Genomic DNA, 23,843 nt, shown 5'->3' on the forward strand with positions numbered 1-23,843 from the left:
CAGCCCACCCTGGCATCAGGCCAAACCCTGTGGCGGGTGAGGGAGGAGCTGGTTGCCAGGATCCTGCTGACAACCAGGAGAGCTGACCCCACAGCGGCCTCCCTGGTGGCCAGGCAAGGAGGGCTGGGAAGTGGCAGCTGCCTCCCTGTAAGCTAGGACAGAGCGGGGTGCCTTGGAAAACAGAAAGAGAGCCCTCCTTACCTTATCTCCTTCCAAGCTCGTCAGACTCCCCAGGGAGAGATTCCCCGCCATGAATTTCCCAAGGGAATGAGAGCTGGAGAAGAAAAATTCCTCCGAGAGTTGTCTGCACCAAGCAGCGAATCACAGCCCCCATGCAGCAGGGCATCCCATTTGCAGGAAATTCACTTACGCCTGATTGTTGGGCGTTTACTTTTCAATTCCAAAGATAGGCTGTGTATTTGTTTCTTTGGTTTTTTGTTTTTTGTTTTTTTTTTGAGGTGGAGTCAATGTGTCACCCAGGCTGGAGTGCAATGGCACGATCTCGGCTCACTGCAACCTCTGCCTCACAGGTTCAAGCGATTCTCCTGCCTCAGCCTCCCAAGTAGCTGGGATTACAGGGCACACCATGTTTTTTTGTTTTTTGTTTTAAGAAAGGAAAAAGGGCTGGAGGGAGGAAGGGAGAGAGGGAGTAAGAGACATTTCATGTTGGAGGCTGCCCTGTTCTGTTTCACATCTAAGTTTAAGGAAGAAGACCCTGGAAATGGGTGCCATGTCCCACCAAGCATGGGTGGGAAGAGGGCAGCCTAGTCTTGCAGGCCATTAATCACTGAGGGGCATGCGCAGCCCCAGTGCCCACCCAGCTGGTGGCATCTGCCTTGAGGGGAGGTGGGAGGACAAGGCTGGAGCGGGCCAACAGGGGCCAAATGTGAAGGCTGGTGGCAGGCAGCCGGCCCCTTCTGTAAGCAATCCCCACCCCAGGGTTACATCCAGGCACTTTTTCCTGTGAGAAAAGAATGGGAGGAATGCAGCCCAGCCATTACCCAAATCCACCCCACCACGGGCTTCATGCCCAATTACGTACAGTGCAGGGGAGCCCTCCCGAGCCTGGAAGCAGAAAATTCGCTTAAGAAATGCAAACTGGCAGCCAGAAACTAGCAACATAGGTAAGGCAATAGGAGAGCCTCCCTTAAAGCCAAATACACATGCATGCACGCACCCACTCACACACATGCACACACGTGTGCAAGCATGCGACTGCAAACACAAACCCTCACATGCTCTGCAGGCGTGTGTGACAGTGTACTACAAACCACACGGAAAGGTGGCCAGAAACACCGCTGGATTTTAATAGCTCTTCAGGGACCTGATCTCCAGGAAGTGCTAGAAATTGCAATCCAATTTTGTCCCTGGCTAGCGAAGCTGGCTGGAGACTGGGGACGGTGCAAAGGGAGGAAGAACTTCATTGGGAAAAAATGTTGACAGAGTTTAATGTTGAACGGAAGGACAAAGGCTTGGATGAAGGGGCCTTACTGAGAAATGAGGCGTTCTGAGCGCTCTAGCAATTTGCATGGAGCTGTCAGGGAGTATTGAATTAAAAGGCACAGGACAGGGGAGGGCTCCCCAAGGCCAGGCCAGGCGTGGGGTGAAGAAGGGGCAGCATTCGATCTCCTGCAAGGCCTGGAACTCAGCACCCTGAAATCAGCTCATAAGTGGGAATGAGCTAAGGCAATCTCCAGCTAGAAGGAGAGCTCAGAGGCCCCAGAGCTGCTTCTGAGGCCCCAGAAAGCACACTCTCCTCACTTCAGACACCGAATACAAAGGTAGAGAAGAAGAATTGGCGTTCATTGAGCACCTAGCATGGGCCAACCATACCATATCTCTGATTCTAAGCACCAGCAGCAATGTGGGTCTGTATCAGCCTCAGAGTGTAGACAAGAAACCTACGATTCACGCTGGGCCACAGGCTGAAACCAAGACTGACCCCATGTCTGTCTGCCACCTGCAGAGCCCAGATATACTACAATCCATGTGGGGGTTTTATGACACAGAATTTTCAAAGGAAACCCTCCCCATTCCTGCCCCCCATCAACAAAATACTAACTTACTGGGTGGCCTTAGTCAAGCCGCCTAATCTCTCTGGGCATCAGCATCAAGTCAGCTATGTGCCCCATTCTGTTCAAACACACATAAAAAGGGTATTAAGCCTATCACTGGCAGAGGGGCGGAAACAGACCCAGGGAGGCCAAGACATATTCTCTGAAGCCCAGCCAAATGTAACGGGCCCAGCGGGTATCTCCCACACCTCACCTTTCATGCTACATTGTCATCGCTGGTGCTGTCTCCCAAACTGGACTGTGTCCTCCCTGGAGGAAGAACACGTCCCCTAATCCTGCCCACACCCCTCTGCCCAGAGCTGCGTCTGGCACGCCACGGGCGTTCACTACATGTCTGCTGGCTGACTGAATGAATCAATTAACAAATGCTCCCAATGTCAGGCATATTTCCGAGAAAAGCACTTACGATTATCTGTTCAGCAAGGGATTTCTCCTCAAAGGGGCAAACCTACCTTTGCATCGAAATCACGTGGGAAGCTTTTCAAAATACAGCTTTCTGCCTCCGTTCCCAGAGCTTCAGACTCCAAAGATCTGGGATAGGGGCCCAGGAGCCTGAATTATTGAAAAGCTCCCCAGATATCTCTAACTCCAAGCCAGGTCTGGAATCACTGATGGCTATTACTTGGCTAACACCCATCCCGTCCTGCGTTGAGATCAGACAAAGCTCAGAATAAAAACAAAATAAGTGCCTCTCCCCTAGGGCCTTTTTTCCAAAGGACTCAAATCAACTTTTTACACCATGATGCTGTTGTCTGTTGGATTGAAACAGGTGGCAATGCTTCTCCATTCTTCAGGCTGGCAAAGCGAGGTCTGGCCAAGAAGGAGGACCACTTCTCTCTTTGCGTCTCTCTCTTTAGCTTCTGAAGAATGCGAGGTCGCTGGAGACTTCAAGGACTCTGCCGAATTTCAGGAAAAAAGAGAGGACAAGGCAAGGCTGCATCTGGCTGCAGAAAATGGTAACGTCAGGATGGGTATCTCCCTACTTCCTGCCACGCCTGGAGGACAAAATCCACCCATCCTTACAGCTCACACTCCCTCCCTAAGTCCAGCCCCTACACAGAGGGCCTGGCCATCATCAAGCCAGTAAGCCGGAACAAAGACTCCATCTCCCTAGAGATGAGGCAGGTGAGGAGCCTTCATTTATTCATTCACCAAAAGCACAGCAACGCTAAGAAGTGCCAGAAGAACTTGTTAGATGTAGATGAAGGAAGAATTCGACCATGTCTATTCTTTTCAATAAAACACGGGCCCTCCCAGAGAAACAAATGACGGGGGGCTGAAAGCTGAGCTACCCAAACCCCACAATCTACCCAGATCCAGGAGGCAGCCACCACCCTCCCCTCTTCCCTCAGCAACTGGAGACCTCCTTAGAGGCAGGAGCCAAAGTTACCTCAGCCAGGCACGCCCGAGAGGCCCCCTCTTCTCCTCATCCCCTCCTCCCACCCAGCCTTGGACGTGACTGATGGAGCTGGGACAGCTGCAGCCGTGGGGAGGCTGGGAGGTGGACAACAGCTGGATGGAGCAGTCCCTCCCCCAGCCCGGGCAGCTTCCCAGCCAAGCTGGAGAGGAGGCAGAGACGCAGGTCTCCTCTGAGTGCTGCTCTGTAAGGAGTGGAATGTGAGCATTCGGCTCCACTCTGACCTTGCTCCCTTGTCCCTCCTGGTCCCTTTCAGGCAGCCATCTCTGGATTCCACAAACAGCAGGGCCACTTGGCAGTGTGGTCCTGGGCCCTGGAGCAGACAGCCCCATAGAGCCATGGCCACGCTCCCTGCCCACGTTCCATACCCTGCCAGCCACGGCCCCACCGCTGGCCATCTCACAGGCCGCAGGTGCTGAAGGAGGAACCCCAGCATCCTGAACCCAGCTCGAGTTGCTGGAAAGGATGCGATGAGCTGGCAGTGTGGGCGTTGGCCTGAGAGTCTGAGAAACTCAGCTTGTGACTCTGGACTGACTTGGGATCAAAACTTGGTTCCACTAAAACACTTCATGGCTTTGATTTCCAGTTTCTAGTTATTGATGCAAAATGAGGCTGATCATTTACTTTACAGGGTAGTTCTTAGAAGTAGAGGGATCAGATGCTGGTCCAGTGTATGACAGGCCTCAGCTTCCTTATCTGTAAAACGAGCAGGCTACACACTAGACAGTGCCTCAGGTCCCCTCCAACCCCTGTGGAATCCATACAGTGCTTTAGCCAATGGCCCTGGAATGGATGCCCTTCATCCCTTTCTTTCAAAGGAATCACTGCTCAAAATTCCTTCCCTAGTTTTGTGCTTTGTCTCCAGGATGAACGAAGCGCTTAAGACATCTCTCCTCCTTCTCCCCTATCCAGACCCTCCACTCAGTCTCCAAATGTACCCAGATTAGACTCACAGGAGCCCACCATTTATCCGCCAAGTGTGCCCCCCGATTCACCCCACTCCACGTATGTGTACACCACTCACACAGCTTAGCAATCTCTTCCTAAGAACAAGGCACTCACAACACACCTCCCACCAAAGAGCACCCACCGGTGGGAGCAACACTGCAGCTGAACACTGCTGGTCCAGAACCGTGCCGTCCGACGCGGCAGCCACGAGCAACATGTGGCCACCTACATTTCAATTTTAAGTAAAAACTGAGTGAAATTTGAAATCCAGCTCCTTGGGGGCATTTTCAGTCCCATTTCAATGCTCAACGGCCACGTGTAGCCGGTGACTACTGTATCGGGTGGTACAGAACTGAATACTTCCATCGTCGCAGCACTGGGCTGACTGGTTCTCTCTCTTTGAGGGCAGAACAGGCCCTATGTGGCTCAAACTGAACGTGGAAGTGGGCAGGGAAGGTGGGGGCAATCCGGAAGGAGGGATAGGCCACTTCCCATTGCATCGGTGGAGACGCCACCAGGATTCAGGCTGCAGCATGCCCACCAACCATGCTCCTCAGCGAGGGTCTCCCTGGCCCCTACACTCAGCAGGATGCAGCAGGCAGCTGTCACATCACACTGCATTTTTGGGATGCATGGGATGCCTGTCATTCTCTCCAACCCCTGGCAGGCCCCTGGCCTTCCCCAGATTGAGGTCTACACCTCATCCCAGGGCAGGGACCGTGGCCCTCCTCCTGCTGCCCAGCAGCTCCTCCATACCTCACCTGGGTTCCAGGCTGGAGCGTGACCTGTAGAGGCCCAGGGCTCACCTGCTTCCACTCTCCACCCTAAACTCAAAAATATCTCACTACATACCCTGCAGAAAGGAAGAAAGGAGAAAAAAGGAGAGAACGCTAGTTTTAATCAAACATCTTATAGTCAAGGCACCAACAATGAGCTTTCACTTACATCTACCCATTTGATGTTCAGAATAATACTGCAAGGTGAGTGTGGTTAAACCCATTTTCCAGATGAGGAAACTAAGGCTCAGAGAAGATAAGGGACTTGTGCAAGCTTGTAAGTGTCACAATCTGAATGCACACCCAGAAAAGCATGGCCCCAAAGCTTACAATCTATCCACATCCCCTTCAGGAGGCCATGGGATCCACCGCCACTCTCCTCCCAGAGAATACCCAGACATACAAGCAGAAAGGTCAAGATCTATAGCTTTTTGCATTACTGGCCTAGAGAGCACAGAATCTCAGCATTGGAGGGGTGGAGAAAGGCCATAGAGACAAAGCAGGTGGAGAAAGATAAGGAGGGAGGAAAGAGGAAGAGTGAAGGGAGCAGAAAAGTAAGATCGAGGAGGAAGAGCAGTGTGCGCAGAGATATTTAAACTTATTCCAAGAGTAATTAACTATGTGTGAACTGTTTGTCTAATGCCTGTCTTCATCAATTGGACCTTCGGTTCCATGAAAGCAGTGACCTTGTCTGTCTCGTGCACTGCTGTGTTCCCTGCACAGGAGATGCTCCACAGATACTTGTAGGAGAGATGGAGGGTAGACAGATGGGTGGGCAGAATGAAAACCAAACTGTCAGGGGACGATGGAGAAAGAAAAGTCCTCTTTTCAGAGACCACCATCTGCACACAGTCTCCCCACCCTAAGCTCCCCAAGAGACACTCAGGGGAAGCTGTCCTCCTCCAATGCGCTCCATCCCCCGACCCTGCATCCCAGTGCCCTCCTGCCCCTTTGCCATTGGCCACAAACCTAGACACCATTCTCCCGACGGCCACAGGTCATAAATCTAGGCTGTCAAGGCCAGAGAGACCTCAAAGATCCCCTGGCCCAATCTTCTCATTTTACAGATGACAAGACTGAGGTCCAGGAGGGGAGTGGGCTTGCCAGGGGAGTTCATAGCCTCAAAGTGGGGAAAGGGTCCTCATGCCTGTGCCTGCAGGAGCCTAATGGCGGAAGCCCACCGCCCAGCCCTGAGTGCCCCGTGGCTCGCTCGCAAGGCCAAGCCAGTGCCTGCAGCCCATCTGCCTCTTCTGCCTGCCAAGAGGCCTTCCCTCCCCTGTGCCCGTGCTAATGAAACCCACCACAGGTGACTTCGGAACCCTGCCCTGAGGGAGGTTTTGCTGGTCACCACGCCAGGCCTTTAATTTCCGATTTCTCAGCCTGACACCCCTAACGGTCTGAGCCCTCTCTGCTCTGAGCCCCATGTGGTCATGCATCACCTTGGCTGATGCCAGCCATGCCTTCCCCCAGCCATCTGGACAGAAAAATGAGGCATGAGCAGGACAGGATGATCCTGGCAGAGAGGACTGCCGGGAAGCTTCGGACACCTGGTCCCTGCTCTCCTGCCCTCATCATATATGTGCTATCAGAAGGCAGGGCGACGAGCTGGTTTCTCTTCACCTGGGACTCAGTTTCCCCACATGCAGTTGAGAGTCTTCCGCCCCAAACTCAGCAAGATGTACTGAGGTGGGTGCTCCTCTGCCCACAGGTATCAAAAAGGAGGAAATCCACAGCAAACTCTAGTTGAACCTTGCTAGGGACGGGAGGACGCCTCCCCTGGAGGAGCTCTTCATCAAGCTGGCACGTCAAACCAAGTTCACCCAGAAAGGTCATTTCCCAAACAAGAGCACTGCCAAGGAAGAGCAAGAGCACCGTGGACTGGCAGCCAGGGAGGACACAATGGGAGAGAGGCTTGAGCTGGCACTGAGAGCTGTGGATGGTGGATGTGCTCAAGAGTCTAGAGGTGAATGCAAGGGCAGCCGCAGTCCTGACCAGAGGGCCTCATGGTCCAAGCGGTTGACAAACATGTCATCCACCAGAGGACGCCGAGGGCTGCTGCACGCACCAAGTGCTCACAAGGGAGTGGGGGGAAGAAAAAGGAGCCCTAGGAATGACCCTGATGTGTGAAATAAAGGAGGGACATTTCCTGGGAGGTGCCCTTGAGCTCTCTACACAAGGAAACAAAGCAATGCAACTGATTTGAAGTCCAATTAAATGCTAAGAAACACAATTAGACGATCAGATTATCCTCATAACATAAAGGTTTGGGAGAATAGGGAAAAGGGACAAATAGCAGCAGCAGCTACGGTTTAAATACAAGCTTTCGGGGTTCTAATTTTGCCCAAACACAAGCCTCGCTGAAGGGGCACCTGGCCGTGGCTGACATGCTAGCAATGCCTCTGTGTTCACTTCTCAGGGCACAGCCCAGGGCTACCCAGATGTGAGAGACGATGATTTCAGGCAGGAGCCTGAGAGAAGCTGCCCGCGCCTGCAACCCCCACTAGAAACCACTCCATGTGATTCCTGGAGCCACTGCAGCGAAGTACCCCGAGCTGGAAGGCTTCAGCAGTAGGGATTTACAGTCTTGCGGTTCTGGGGGCTGGAAGTGCAGAATCGAGGCACTGGCAGAGGCTCCCTCTGCAACCTCTCAGGGAGGATCCTTCCTGGACTCTTTCTAGCTTCTGATAGTTGCTGGGAATCCTTGGCAGGTGCATCGCTCCAACCTGTGCCTCCGTCTCTGTCATCACATGGTGCTTTCCCTGTGTGTTTCTGTGTCCCTCTTATAAGGATACCATTCATCGGCCAGACACAGTGGCTCACACCTATAATCCCAGCACTTTGGGGGGCCAAGACAGGCAAATCACTGGAGGTCAGGAGTTCAAGACCAGCCTGTTCAACATGGTGAAACCTCATCTTTACTAAAAATACAAAAATTAGCCAGGCATGGTGGGGCATGCCTGTAATCTCAGCTACTCGGGAGGCTGAGGAAGGAGAATCACTTAAACCCAGGAGGCAGAGGTTGCAGTGAGCCACGATCGCACCACTGCACTCCAGCCTGGGTAACAGAGCGAGACTCCGTCTCATAAATAAATACATAAATAAATAAGGATACCATTCATCAGATTAGGGGCCACCCTAACCCAGTGTTACCCCCACCTTAACTTGATTTCATCTGCAAAGACCTTATTTCCAAATAAGATCACATATACAGGTTCTGGGAAGACATGAACTTTAGGGGAACACTACTCAACCCAGTAAATCTGCCTACTATCAAAACACACCCTTGGAATTAGAGGTACCATTGCCGTGAGGAGACACTACACTGGGTATCCAGAGTTCTGAGTCCTATCTCCAAACCCAACTGTACTGGCCATGCCATCTCAGCCAGATCCTCAACCTGCTTGGTGGCTCTGTCCTCTGTGAGGGGGGAATATGGACTTGATTTATCAGGCTCCTCTCAGTTCCAAAACTACCATATTAAAAACTCATAAAAATCAGCACAAGGCCAGCCACAGTGGCTCACGCCTGTAATCGCAGCACTCTGGGAGGCCAAGGCAGACAGATCACTGGAGGTCAAGAGCTCGAGACCAGCCTGGCCAACATGGTGAAACCTTGTCACTACTAAAAATACAAAAATTAGCCAGGCATGGTGGCAGGTGCCTGTAATCCCAGCTACTCGGGAGGCTGAGGCAGGAGCATCACCTGAACCCAGGAGGCAGAGGTTGCACTGAGCCAAGATCACACCACTGCACTCCAGCCTGGGTGACAGAGCAAGACTCTGTCTCAAAAATAAATAAATAAATAAAAAGCAAAAATAAATCAGCACAAACTCATGATTTTGTAAATATAAACACAAATAAACAGAACAACGGAGATACAGATATGGGTCCATGCCTGGGTTGGCATCTATCTATTTCTTAGTTCTGTTGTCTGAGAGGACCTAGAAGCAGTGACACCCCAGTAGCAATGAGCACACCTGGCACCTCGATCTTGGTTTCTAAACACCACGCTCCAGCAAAGAGAAGCAGGGCTCCTTAGAGAAGTGACTGATTCCAGGGCTGGGGCAGGAGAAACATAACATGACGTGGGGTATCTTGTTCCGGAAAGTAAGGAAGAGCTCAAGAAAAGACAGGAACACATCGCCAGGCACGGTGGCTCAAGCCTGTAATCCCAGCACTTTGGGAGGCCGAGACGGGCGGATCACGAGGTCAGGAGATCGAGACCATCCTGGCTAACACGGTGAAACCCCGTCTCTATTAAAAAAAATACAAAAAACTAGCCGGGCGAGGTGGCGGGCGTCTGTAGTCCCAGCTACTCAGGAGGCTGAGGCAGGAGAATGGCGTGAACTCGGGAGGCGGAGCTTGCAGTGAGCTGAGATCCGGCCACTGCACTCCAGCCTGGGCGACAGAGCGAGACTCTGTCTCAAAAAAAAAAAAAAAGATAGGAACACATCAAAGGGCACAGAAGCCAATCTGAACGTGCTCCCTAGAGCTCCCAACAGCCAAGGCTGGAGCAAATTGAGCAACAAAATAAATATCTCTTGTACTGTTACGGTAACTCTAACCTATAGGATAAAATAGATATCTTGATATTTATTATATATCCTACATCCATACATTTATATATATTTTTTATTAATGAAGTAAATGAATATCCATGAGTCTGTCATGATAAAAATAACTAATTGAATAAATAAGTGGGACAGAAGAAATAGCTCTTCCTTCGTGGAGAATTCCAATTAATAAATGCAGAAGAAATGAGGGAAACAGAAAATTACCATTAGGCAAACACCACAATTAGAAGAGTTGCAAGCAAAAACCACTGACGGATGCTAAAATTAGTGAGCAAAAGTTTGAGAAAAAACCAGGACAGTTTCAAAGTGCCTGCCCTCAAGACATTAATGGTTTATTAATTATAATTAATATAATTATAAATATTATTAATTATAAAGAAAAAAAGGGCCACTTTATACTGGAGATACCTGGCAGACATGACCTTCTCCAAGTGAACAGGGCATCATCACCAGTAATAAGACACACAGACATCACATTCCCCTTGACGCCACGCACCTAGAAGGACATGGCACCAGGCCACGGTGGTCTCTCCAAAGACAAAGAACCTCAGTCTAACCATGAGAAAACACCAGACAAAGCCAGAGTGAAAATCGTCCTGTAGAGTGACTGAGCAGCACTCCTCACCACCGTCAGGGTCATGAAAGATTCGGAGAAACTAAGGAACTGTAGCAGGATGGAGGAGTCTCAAAGGAGACAGGACAACTAAATGCAATGGAGGCTCCTGGAGCAGAAAAAAGGTGCTCGAGGGAACAGTGAAATCTAAATAAAGTCTATCGTTAATAACGCTATTCCAATGTTAACTTCTTGGTTTCTGACAGCTGTACTACGATTATGCAGGATATTAACAACAACCCAAAAAAGCAAAAGCAAGAGCACGTATGCACAGGTGCAGCACGCACACAGGGAGATACATGCCGCAGGCACCTGGGGGCAGGGATGCGGGCCACCAGGAGTGAGTAAGAGCATGGCGCGGGGAGCAGGGGTGAGGAGGGAGGGAACTCGGCCTTTTGCTGTTTCAGGCGGCTTGCTGAGCCTCGGATCCGATTTTCACAAAAGGATTACTAGATTACATTTTTTACCACAGGCAGCTGTCCCTGTCAAATAAATAATCATCGCCTTACATTTATATATCACCTTTCATCCCACAGCCCTCATCCTGCATCTAGGGCCAGCCTGGGAATGGTTTCAGCCCTTCTCAGGGAAGGGAGGAGGGGAGAGGAGAGGAGGGGGCCCACACAGAGGGGCCAACGTGAGCCCCATTCAGTTTCCAAGGAAAAGAGGAGGGGCCCCCAGCCAGAGAAAAAGGGGAAACTCAGTTGCCAAGTGGGGAGCCCAGTGGTGTGGCTGGGTGGCGACACTCCATGATAAAATAAAGGCTGCAGTGAGGGAGGACAGCAGGCAGTGGGCTCTCTGGAGGGCATCTGGACCCAACAGTGTCACCCCCGCTGCAGTCGGGCAGAGTGGCGACAATCTCAGTCTGTGTGACACTGGGCATCTTCCTTAACCTCTCTGTGCCTTGGGCTCCTCCTCCGTAGAAGGCACCTGTCACACAGGGTTCCTGTGAGCACCTGGCCATGGTAAAGCACCTATATACCTGACACCAAGCCTTGCTATGCACCTGCTGGCCACATGGGAAAGCGCCAGACAGGGGAAGTCAGCTTCTGGCACAGGAGAAACTATAGGGACACCTTGGGAGGGGTCCTTGCATCCAAGCCTTAGGTGGCTGCCATTGGGAGGAGGTGACTTGTTCTGACGTGGAGCTGTTCCTGCAAAGGGGAAAAGCAAGAGCAGCCCACAGAACAGCTCTGGGCCAGGCTTGGTGGGTGAGGACTAAGGATGGGTGGCCCCAACTCAGAGAAAAGCCTTTAGACCAGTGGCCTTGCATTTCCCCAGCAACTAAGATACCACACAGAGACCATGCAGCCCAGCGTCTGAGGTGCCACCATCTAGGACTTGGAGAGACACATGCACACCGAGGAGTCAGGGCAAAACACAAGCGCAGCTGCACCCGAGACACAGCCAAGGGCAAATGAGGGCACGGAATGAGGGACAGGCCACTGGGTGACGGGGTCATGCACAGCCTCCTCAAAGACACAGGCCTCCTGCTGGCCCTAGAAAGATGTGTGGGCCTCAGAGGAGCAGGGCCTGGGGCAGGAGGAAGGTGAGCTGGCAGAGGCCAGCGGGAGAGCCGTCACCACCATGCTGGGAGACCGAGGGGAATGGGCTGGAAAAGCCAGTGGGCGTCACCCTGAGTTCAGATCCCCGTGTGCTCCCACAGCACGCCACAGCTGCCTTTGTGTGGAGAGAGTTGGGGAAGCTGAGGGAGGGAGAAGGTTCTGGCATCAAGGAGCAGGTCTGAAGGGGACAGGTTAAGATTCCTTTAGACTTCCTCCTGACACGGGATATTTGAGAGCCGACAGGGACTGTGGAAGCTAACCGTGGGTAAGGTAAAACCCAAACCTCTCTTTAAGTGAGAACCCCAAAGCCCCGTGGTCCTCATCAACTGAATCTCATGGCTCCCCTCTGGTCCCATGCACGGAACCCAAAATTCCCCCTCCTGCCCTGCCATGAATCCCAACACTTCCCACGGCCCTTCCCGACCCAGTCCCTGTGCTTCCCTTCAGCCTTCTCCAATAACCCAAAACACCCTTGGCCCTTAACCCAGACATGTCCAAAGGCCTTTCCACATGGCCAGTAAAACCCCAAATCTCTCCTCAGCCTCCCACTGTCACCTCCAGACCTCCCCTGGTCCACACCCCTGAACCCACTCTTCCCTCGGGCTTCTCCAGGAACCTCAGAGTATTCTGTGCCCTCCCTAGAGCCTTCCCTCTGGGCCCCCACACCCCAAACATCCCTGAGTCCTCCTACCGCAAACTCCAAGCTACCCTTTGACTTCCCACACCAAACTACGAATCTTCCTCATTCCAATTCCCCAAGAAATCCTGAACTTTCTTTGGGATTCATCATCGAACCCCAAACTCCTCCTCGATATCCCATATCAAATCCAAAAATCCCTTCAGCTGCTCCTAAGAAACCCTCTGACCTTCCCTGCAGGGACTTCTCTGCAGGCTTGGGATACTGAGGGCAGCACTTCTCAGCTGATCCGTGGCCGACGCCAGGCTTTTTATTTCCTGTCCATCCCGGGCCAGTGCATGATCCTGCTGTGACCTGTTTCGCACCACACATGACTCTCCTCCAGATTTCAACAACACCCAAACCGGCCTGTACCTTGTTCGATGAGAGAAGTCCTTCAGTGTCGACTAAAAATCCCTACAAGTTTCTTTGGTACCAACCACCCAATTCCAAGGGTCCCCTGGAGCTACCCCTGGGAAAAACCAAACCACCTGAAATGTCAGGGCCAGGGCAACTGCTGCAGCGTTACTCAATGCACACTTGCCACTCCAGGACTTAAGCTCCTTCCAGATCAGCCCACGTCCGCGGGCTGCACTCTGAGTAGGACCTGGTGATTACTTGCACCCGACTGTCCTGGTGGCTGCCCTGAGACACCCTTCCTAGGCCTAAGCAAGCAGGTTTCCCCAGGTGCGTGGGCGAGTGAAGGCGGTGGTGCAAAGCAAATCCTGCAGCGGGGAGGGTGGATCCGCCCAGGGACCAGCTGGAGCTGACGGTTGCCATGCTTCTCAGGGGGCAAGGGCCTGAGCCCCTGATGGTCAGCCGCAGGGGCTAGAGAGTCACCTGCTGTGAAGAAACAGAAAAGCTATCTGAGGCCAGGCACGGTGGCTCCTGCCTGTAACCCCAACACTATGGGAGGCCAAGAGAGGTGGATCACCGGAGCTCAGGGGTTGGAGACCAGCCTGGACAGCATGGTGAAACCCCATCTCTACCAAAAATACAAAAAAAAAAAAAAAATTAGTCAGGCACAGTGGCTCACACCTGTGGTCTCAGCTACTCGGGAGGCTGAGGTGGGAGGATGGCTTGAGCCTGGGAGTCAAGCCACTGCACCCCAGCCTGGGTGACAGAGCAAGACCTTGTCTCAAAAAAAGAGGAAAAGAAAAAGAAAAAGAGAAAAGAGAAAACAGAAAAGCGAAAAGAGGAGAGAGAAAAGCAAAGCAAAGCTCTCTGAGGGGATGCAGGGAGTTGAGGGGACCGTTGAGGCTGAGCACCAGGCCAGCGGCTAGGTCAAGGAGGAGCAGAAGGCAGTGCAGGCTGCAGCCAATCCCACCATCCCCAGGCTGGCCGACTGCAAGCCCCTCCACTGCACGGCAGGGGTCACTTGGGGTAGGCTGGCCTCTGGCAGGGTGAGGGGGCGAGGGGGAGGGGGAGGTGTGAACAGAAAAGGGGGAAATCTAATTAGAACTGGTTCCTACTCAGCCACCTGCTAAAAACCACAGCTCACCAACACTTGGACGGAAGGATCGAGAACAACACTGCCAAGGATTTCTCTCCACAGCCTCAGACAGAGGAAGAGAGAGAACAAGCTGAGACTTCCCTGGACACCGCCCCCCACCAAAAGCAAAAGAGCCATGAAGCTGAAACCTGAGAGGATGCCAAGGGGCAGCGGGAGGCAATTTACAGCCCAGAAAACTGAGCACTTGGGCCAGATGTGGGCCCTGGGGAGGGGCTGGGGCACGGCGTGCAGGGAGGGTGGGGGAGCAGGCTCAGAGAAACCCTCCTCAGGGCATCCACAGCCTGTGGCCCTGGGCTCTGAGCTGGGAAGCGGGGTGCAGCTTTCCGCCTGCCCCGAGAAGAACACAGCAGGGACTGAGGGGCGGAGAACAGGGTCCAGGACCCTCCCTGCCTGCAGGGCTTGGAATCTATGGCCAGCAGTCAGACAAGGGAATGGAAAGAAAGCCAAGCAAAGGGAAGGAGGTAGATGGGGCAAGACAAGGAGCCTGGACGCGGTGGCTCACTTTGGGAGGCCGAAGTGGGTGGATCACTTGAGCCCAAGACTTTGAGAGAAGCCTGGCCAACATGATGAAACCCCATCTCTACAAAATACAAAAAATAAAATAAAAAGCCCTCTTTTTTTTGTATGGCGGGTATGGTGGCACGTGCCTATAGTCCCAGACACCAAATACTTGGGAGGCTGAGGAAGGAGGATCACTTGAGCCCAGGAGGTGAAGGCTGCACATGATTGCCCCACTGCACTCCTGCCTGGGTGACAGCATGAGGCCCTGTCTCAAAAAAAGAACAAAAGCATCGGGAGGAGAAAGCCCAGCGAGGAGACAGGACTGGGCAGAGCTGGGCACTGGGGCCTCTTCCCATCCCACCAGTTCACCCCTGGAGTAGCCCCTCCTCTAACTGACTCCGGGAGGCGGTGAATGACCCGCAGCGGGGAGACTGAGCTCACTCTCCTCAGCTGGGTCCTGCACTTCCCAGCCCGCCTCAGGGCTCTCTGTCTCCTCGGCACTAAGGAGATGCCTCATCCCTAACAGGTGTGCCAGCCACTGGCCTCTGGCCACACCCGCCCCAGGCAGAGGCGCCAGCCCAGGGGTGGAAAAATCATGCTACCAAACCCAAGGGCAGAGCCCGCCATTCCAGAGCAGGCACCGCTGGGCATTGCCCCTCACCACCCATGGAAGACAGATGCAGTCCTAGGCTGCTGAATGGAGTTCCCTGAGGCCCAGGGAAGGAAAGGGTGGGCCTGGGATCACACAGTCCATGAGGGGGACCACGGGACCCAGGCACCCAGCTCCTCACACGACCTTCCTCGGAGGTCAGAGCCCATTTAAGGAAACAAAGCTGCCCTCTCTTGAGTTTCAAGGGGCCTGGGATAGGATGAGGGAAGGAAGTCAAGCCCCCTGAAGAGCTGCATGCAGAAATCCATGTGACAAGAGGTGGAATGATTTCCCCTGGAAAAAAATTAATAAAAAGCCCTCCCTTACCAGACCCCAGGGGTATTCGGCTGTAGGCTGATGTAATAGAGAGAGGAAAGGCCAAGAGGAAAGGAATCCCCCCCTTCCCTCTCAGCAAACCTACTGCCAGGAGCACAACAGGGAGGACGCAGCTGGAGCAGGGGGTCGGGGAGACCAGCCAAGCAGGATGTTGGAGCCTGGAATAGAGCCCTCCTCCATCTGGCTGGAAAGCAGAAGCCTTTGAACTGCTTCCCAGGGGGTAGCACTCCCTTGGGGCCCAAATCTGGGCCTGGCATGGACATGGGGTGCCCAGAGCAGAGTATGTATCTACAGGGACTGTGTCAGCTGGCAAAACCCACAGGATGTGAAGCCACATGGGAGGCAGGCAGCAGGAGGCGGGGCTCTGGGAAGCGTGAGGAGTCAGGACAGTGGCCTGGGCTCCCGGGACAGACACTTAGGCGTTCCAGCGAGAGAGTGGTGAGGCCTGGGGGGGCCAGGAGAGCATGGCCCAGGGAAACGTGGGCAGGGCCGGCACCCAGCTTCCCGTGGACTCCTGCCACCCGTCTGCTGTGCCCTGTGTCCACACCCCAGAGAGGGTGGGATGGGGGCAGAAGCCCAAGGCCTCAAGAACACCCATCCCAGAGAGAAGACAAGGAGCCCAGGAACCCTCCACTGCTGCCCCTTAGTTTGGAAGGTTCTGCCCCTGAGAAGGTCCAATTGGAAAGAGGGTCCCAGCCGCAGTCACCTGCCTCAGTTGATCCCAGAGTAGCAGTGGAAGCTCCACAGGCCAACTGGGATTCAGACCCCACCACAAGCACACACCACCCTTCCAGACCCGAAGCCTTCACAGCAGGATGGGACGGGATTCTGGCAGCAGGCAGGGATTCTGGCAGCTGAGACCACCTGGCAGCTCCGCAGGGCACAGTGGGGGCTGTTTCTCCAGCCCTGCCTTAGGGTGGGTCCCCAGCCAATGTGCCCCCAGCCCTGCCTCCAGCTGAGGGTACACTATGGTGGGAGGGGCCGGCTGTGGTCACCACCTCCTCATGCTTGCACACTCTCTCCCTCCAGCTCCTCATGCTTGCACACTCTCTCCCTCCAGCTCCTCGTGCTTGCACACTCTCTCCCTCCAGCTCCTCGTGCTTGCACACTCTCTCCCTCCAGCTCCTCGTGCTTGCACACTCTCTCCCTCCAGCTCCTCGTGCTTGCACACTCTCTCCCTCCAGCTCCTCGTGCTTGCACACTCTCTCCCTCCAGCTCCTCATTCTTGCACACTCTCTCCCTCCAGCTCCTGTTTACTTGCTGGCTGGGCAGGCGCTCCAGCTTCCCACAGGCACCTGCACATGCGTTGCTCTTACAGAGGGTTTGGGAACAGAATGGATTTTCTGACAGCTGCCCTGACCTCAGGCATCTGAGCGATCCTCTCCCTCCTACCAACCCCACTCATGCAAACCCACTTCACTACAAAAGGAGAGCCACCCCGACTCGGAATCTAATGACAGGGTTTGGTGTCCTGTCTTTGCAATGCTGGAGGCATCCTTCACTTCTCTGAGCCTCCATTTCCTCATCTGCAGAAAGCAGGATACCCCAGTACCTGACACAGGAGCTGTCGGGGAGACCAACGAGCCAAGGCATTTGAGGAAGAGCCACGTGACCTGTAACACACACTGTCCAGCCCCCCGCAAAGGCTTAAGAATGCCCGTGATGAGTAGTGCGTGACTTATCCCGGGACTCCAGAGCCAGCCTGCGTGGATTCAAGCCCCCGCTCAGCTGCACCTGATTAGGAGGGATTCGGCGCTGCCCCTCCAAGAGGAGGAAACCAATAAATGTAAGCAAAGGAGTCGGGGCATCCCTGGCTCACGAAGAGCTTCCTACATGTTTGCTGTTACTGCATGTCACTGCAGATGTGCAGCACACCCTTGCTCTCACGCTGTTGTCCCTCCCAGGCCAGGAGCACTGCGTCCCACCACCACAGTGCTCTCAATCCCTGCACAGGTTACCAAGCCAGGGACTCCTCAGGGAGCAACAGGACTTTCCTCAGGGACACTGCGTCTCGACTTCTGGACCCTTTAAGATACTGAAAACCCAGCCAGCAACATGCGGCAAAGATTTTCCTCATGGTGGGAACTCTACTAAAAGGGTATCTCCCAACCCCGGGACTGCCTGAGCTGAGACGGCCACTTCTCAAGAATGTCACAGGAGAGTAGAACACAGGGTACGTCTGAGAGGGCTGCCTCGGCTTCATCCCAGCCTTTCCTCAGACCCATCCTGGAATCAGAGGTGGAATTTGAGTCCCCATGCCATCAAGGGGCGATGGCTGATCCACCCAGACCAAAGGGCTTGACTTGAATACGATGAACCTGGGAGAGAAATTGATAGGTTTCCTGCTGCCATCTAGTGGTCAACATCAGTAAGAACAGCAACAAGCCAGAAGGCCACCAAGCAAGCAAGCCTCAGGGCCACAGCCCCTCACCCCTGCAGGCCTGGACCAGGGCTGAATGATGAGCTGGTTGAGGCAGAACCTAGCAGGAAACAGAGGGTGTAAGAAGGATAAAATGTGTCGAAAGCCCACAGAACACCAAAAGCCTGCTGGCTATCTTCCCAGGGATTAAGGAAGGAGGAGTATGCCTCACTCATCCCTGTAACAAATAAAAACGTGGTGGCCAGGCACAGTGGCTCGCTCCTGTAATCCCGCACTTTGGGAGGCCAAGACAGGAGGATCACTTGATGCCAGGAGTTCCAGACCAGCCTGAGCAACATAGTGAGACCCCATCTTTACAAATCAAATTGGAGTACATCAGTGGTACCACATACTCAGGAGGCCAAAGTGGGAGGATTGCTTGAGCACAGGATGTTCGAGGCTGCAGTGAGCTCCGATCGTGACACCGCACTCTAGCCTGGGTGACAGAGCAAAACCCTTTCGATCAATTAATAATGCTGCCCCAACTCTAAGAAGACGCCAGCCCTGACTGCAGGCACCTCCCTGAGTGGTCTCTCCTTTACTCCTCCGTCCCCCACCCCACAGCTAGCCAGCCCCTGCGTTTGCCATGCTTTTCCCCACATTCTTCTTCTTCCTCCCTTCTACACCTGGATGATATGCCCGTGCAAACATCACTGCCCTTTCCACACTGCATGCCATCACCCGCATCCACCCTGGACTGTGATCACCTATCTATACGTCCACCACCCCCAGCAGAGCTAGCCCCTGCTCTCAGCTCGCTGTCACATCCACAAGCAGAGCAGCTGGATCTCCAGGCCTGACCAAACTGGATCCCAGGGCCCCAAATGCTTCCCGCCTCCTGTCTTGGAAGTTGGGGGCCCCAAACAGCCATCAGCCATGACACCGTCCTCAAACTTCCCTCCATCCCTCCAGAAGGCCCATCTGCCTGTAGGCCCTCTGACCCAAGCGACCTTCCACCCCAAAGCAGCAGCCACAAGCAGAGGCAAGCAGACCCTTGTGGATACGAGGCAGGACAGACAGAATCAGGGGAACTGGGTTCCAGCCTTGACCATCCCCTAACTGGCTGTATGACATGCCTGGCAAGTTTCTTCCTTCCTTGAACCTCAAAAGTTCCCCATTTATACAATGAAGGATCATCTCGGGTTCCTTTCAGGTCAAAATATCTATGACACTAATTCCTGCTAAAGTGCCAATGACCTTTAACTGTGTAACTTTTCCCACAATAGTCTCATCTTGGGAGAGGAGAAAGTCTCAACCCATCACCGATTCATTCACATAGTAAAAACACACTAAACACCCACATCCTGGGAGCAGGGTGCCTATTTTCAGCAATGCGACCTACTGAGCTCTGCTCTAGCCACAGCCCACAGCGGCTGTCGAGGAAGGCCAAGGGACCGTGCTGAGCTGACACAGGAAGTAGAGCACCAGCCTGGAGCCTGATACCCCGCAAGATCAGGACGGCAACCCTTACATTACACACCTTCTAAGGGGCTGTTCCAAGAACCAGCCCCTCACGACAGCCCTAAGCGCGGACCCTGTTTATAATCAAAGAAACTGAGACCCAGGGAGGTTCGATAACACCCTTGCCGAAAGATGCAAAGCCAGTAAGTGTCAAGCTAGAAACTGAGCCCGGGTGGTTGTCTGACTCTTATCCTGTGCCATGGTGGGTGATCAAGAGGTGATGCTAATGCCAATTTCCTCTCCTCCCCCTCATCCATCCATTTTCATAGGACCTGGTTCTTTGGAAACCTCCACCCTCTGCACTCGAGTTTCCTTCCCCAGTCACCCTTTTTTCAAGTTTGCACACCAGAGTTGAGCAGAGCTACCTGGGAAGAAAAAGCCACCGGCTCCTCCAACGTCAAGCAGCATCATTTTAGGGCACATCTGACCTCGTTTTCTTTGATGCTCTCAGCCTGCTGGTGTTATCTGTTTTGGAGCTGCTCTTAGATAAGGGTGGGGGAAAAATGACTGCATTGGAATGAAAGGCCTGGAAGGATTCTGAATCCATTCCAAGGCCCACCTGTGATTTCCCCTGGGAGGGTCCCTGGGGCTGGGAGAGAGGCACAGGAATGGGGCACGGACATTTCACTGATACTTTTATATTATTTTATTTTTTACAGCCAAAAAAATTATATAATAATTGAGTCTCATTTTAAAGTAAATAAACACTTTAGGCAGACAGATTGCTGGCAGATGACCAAACTGTGTACTTGTAGGAAGTGCCTGGTGAGACAGACCAGGCCTCCCGGGACAGAGCCCTGAAGTGGGAGGCGAGGACCCCTCTTTCTCCAGGATGGGCGGGGCCTTGTGCACGGAGGCAGATGGTGGAGGGGTTTCTGGAGCATAGGGATAAACTCTCTGCCCCCAAAATACCTCACACATCTGCTCATTCATGCCTGAGATTCCTTCACCGAGGGCAGTCTTTGATTCCAGTCAGAAATAGGCCTGAAACCATAAACCCACCCAAAAGACATAAAATGGTGCCTTCGAGTCATACTCCAAGGGAGCAAGGTTGGTGCGGAGTGAGGTTCTTACAACGGAGTGAGGCTCTTACAACGGAGTGAGGCTCTTACAACGGAGTGAGGCTCTTACAACGCCTCTCAGGACAATCTGGAGGAGGCAGGACCCGACGCCTCACGGCTTCCTGACGGCCCCAAAGGTGATGAGGAGGAGTTCTGCGGCAGCCTCAGGGTGGTGCCTGTCCTCACCCTGTCCTACCTGACAGGCTGCTGGCGGCAGCTGGGGACGATAAGGTTGAGAGCCCCAGGGCCACCAGGGATGAAAGAATCTGAGCCTGGGGAGCTTCATGGGCTGGGGAGGAGGGGTGGTGCCTTTCAGAGAAGACCGAATAAGAAAAAGTCGAATATCTGGAACCAGGAAAGTGGGAGTCGCCCACGCCAGGCTGCGCCCAACCTAGCTGGAGGCCCGCCTGGGGCCTGGTGTTTTAAACAGAATCTAGACAAATGGAGCCACATGTTGAGAAGCGTGAACAGAACAGTGAGAGAGACTCGAACCGGGTCAGGAGAAAGCAGGAATGCGGGAACGGAAGGAGAATGCTCCAAGTCATGGTCCATCAGGGAACGCAAATCAAGCCACAGTGCGGCACCGCTTCACCCCTAGGATGGCCACGATTTTTTCATAACGGAAAATAACAAGTGTTGGCAAGGATGTGGAGAAATTGGAACCCTCGTGCGTTGCCGGCAGGGATGTAAAATGGTACAGCCGCTGTGGAAAACAGTTTGGCTGCTCCTCAAAATGTTACAACAGAATTACCATATGATCCAGCAATTCCACTCCTAGGTGTATACCCAAAAGAACTGCAAACAGGTGTCCAAACAAAAACTTGTGCATGAGTGTTCACAGGAGCTCTATTTACAACAGCCCCGAGATGGAAACAACCCAAATGTCCATCAGCAGAAGAACAGAGAAACAAAATCTTGTATATACGTGTAACGGAGTAGTATTCAGCCTTACGAAGAATGAAGCACTGATGCACACTGCAGCATGCGTGAGCCTTGAAAACATGCTAAGTGCAGGAAGCCAGACACAGAAGGCCACATACTGTATGATTCTCTTTATACGGAATGTCCAGGAGAGGCAAATCCACAGAGAGAAAGCAGACCAGTGGTTGCCAGTGGTGAGAGGTCTGGGGGGTCACAGGTAAGAGGTGCAGTATTCATATGTAGGGTGATGAAGAAGCCATGGCAGCAAGTAGTGGGGATGGTTTTACAAACACGGTGAATGTACTAAATGCCACTGAATTACACACTTTAAAATGGTTATGATACATTTTGTATGTATTTATTTACCACAAGAAAAAAATGCTTTTAAAAAATTGAGAGGACCTTGGGAAGGACACAGTACCTGACAACAAATACCTGAGGGCCTATCCAATAGGGGTCCCAGGACAGGACCTGTCTTGCAAGTTCCCAGAGTATGGAATCTCCCGGAAGCCAAGCTCTAGCATCACAGCACACATCGCAGCCAGCATTCCCCGCACACCTGCCACGGTCAGGCCAGAAGCTTTCATCATGAGAGGATTTTCTCACTTCATACCCACAACAGCCCTAGGAGGTAGATGTGACTGTTATCCCCAGTTTTGGGTGAAGAAAATGAGGCTGGGAGAAGGTAGGTAACTGGCCCACAGGTATCCAGTAAGTGCAGGGGCTGAGATCCCAATGTGAGCACCTGTGCGACTGGCTGCTGCCATACGCCACCATTGGTGCAGAGAACGTGGGCTGCAGCTTCAGAATGTCCAGGCTCAACCAAGTCCCACTGTCGCTCGCCTGCATGTGACCTCTGGCTATTTACTCAGCCATGCGGTGCCTCAGTTTCAGCCTCTGTAAAAACTGCAATTATACCACCAACCTCAAAGGACTGCTGGGACAATGAAACGAGATGACTGTGCCCAGCAGCTCCTGGCACGTAAAGGGCTCCATAAACATCCAGTTTCATTTCTTTTTCCCAAAAGTAGAGAAAATGACAAAGATGGAGGAGACTATCTCAGCAGGTAGAGAGTGTGCACCCCGTCAAAGGAGGCGAGGAGGCGCAGCACAGCAAAGAGCCACTCAGCAAAAACAAACACCACATGCGCACCGGCCCCGACGACCTTGAAGGTTCTGCCCTTGAAACCCGACGCGGCTACAACGTAAGACCCCTTCCCGACAGTGGGCTCTGCCAGGCAAGAAGGGAGTGTGATCCAAGGGCACTGGGATCCTACAGGAATCAAGGTTGCCACAAAAGAAGAAAATGTGCAAAGAAACAGAAGGCTGGGAACAGCAAAAATAAAGTTTGCCTGTAAAACTAGAAGTAACTCACATTTTTAGAGCATGCTCGTGTGTGCCAGACACTCTGCTAAGTGCTCTGTGCAGGTTTTCTCCCTGGCTCTGCGCGTCTCTGTGGGCCGGCACTATTATTATCCCCATCTCACTGGTGAGGAAGCAGAAGCCGAAAGAGGTTCAGGAGCTTGCCCGAGGTCACAGAGCTCGGAAGGGCCCACTCTGCCACCCTCCCCCGGGCCCGTCCCGAGAAGCCCTACCACCTGGATGCAGTCACCTGACTTTGGCGTGCTGCCTCCAGACGCCACCTGCCCAGCTCCCGCCCTCTGCTGTCCATCACACCTGGAGACGCCTTTCCAGAGCAGAAAATCAGCCCCAAGCAGCAGCAAACCTCTTCCTGCCTTGCTGTGGCCAGCAAGCGGAAGCTAGAAGCTGATGCAAAGAAGGAAACATGAGAGGATCAAGTAAATATTTGGGAAAGTGTTGTTAAATAGAGGGGGAAAAAAATGGTGAACTTCTGTCTTCACCAGCTCGATCAGCTTTAGGGCAAAACCACAGGCTGCTTCAAGCAGCTGCCAAACACCCAGTCAGATCCTGCCAGTGCACTGCCTCTGATGGCAAGAGGGCTCAGGTTTCCCAGGGTGGTGGGGCAGGGCTGGCCACCGGGGGAAGCGGAAGCAGCAGGGAAGCGACCCCCTGGCCAGCCCAACAGCACTATCCTGGTGAGGGCCAAAGAGGCGGTACAACCGCCCAGAGACCTTCCCAAGTTGCCAAGTTCGTCCCACACATCGGAGATCCATGCAAGAGAGACTGCAGGGAGGGATTACAGACGACCCAGGGGCCTGGGCACCTCCAAGTACACCCGACATCCGAATGGGCAGAGGGTGTGGAGGGGGTGGTCACGGATGAACAATAAACAGGGCGCTACCTCTGCCAGGTTCCCGTCACTGCTTCCCCGAGGGAGAGCTGGCCCTAGGGATGCCACTCCGCAGGACAAGAACCAT

General features: G+C 53.3%; 1 protein-coding gene across 3 annotated transcripts in view; it reads right to left on the reverse strand.

Moving 5' to 3' along the window:
• The window catches only part of TSPAN9 (tetraspanin 9), a 210,133-nt gene that overhangs the window by 131,427 nt on the left and 54,863 nt on the right, over positions 1-23,843 (reverse strand). The window contains exon 3 of one of the 3 annotated variants that reach the window (XM_033223192.1): positions 5,202-5,293. The exons of the other annotated variants lie outside the window; for them this stretch is intronic. The gene's annotated coding sequence lies outside the window, so the exon portion shown is untranslated. The remainder of the gene's footprint in view (positions 1-5,201; positions 5,294-23,843) is intronic. 3 annotated transcript variants of the gene reach the window in all.

The sequence above is a fragment of the Trachypithecus francoisi genome, unplaced genomic scaffold (assembly GCF_009764315.1).
Source record: "Trachypithecus francoisi isolate TF-2019V2 unplaced genomic scaffold, Tfra_2.0 Lachesis_group11, whole genome shotgun sequence".
Classification (NCBI taxonomy): domain Eukaryota; kingdom Metazoa; phylum Chordata; class Mammalia; order Primates; family Cercopithecidae; genus Trachypithecus; species Trachypithecus francoisi.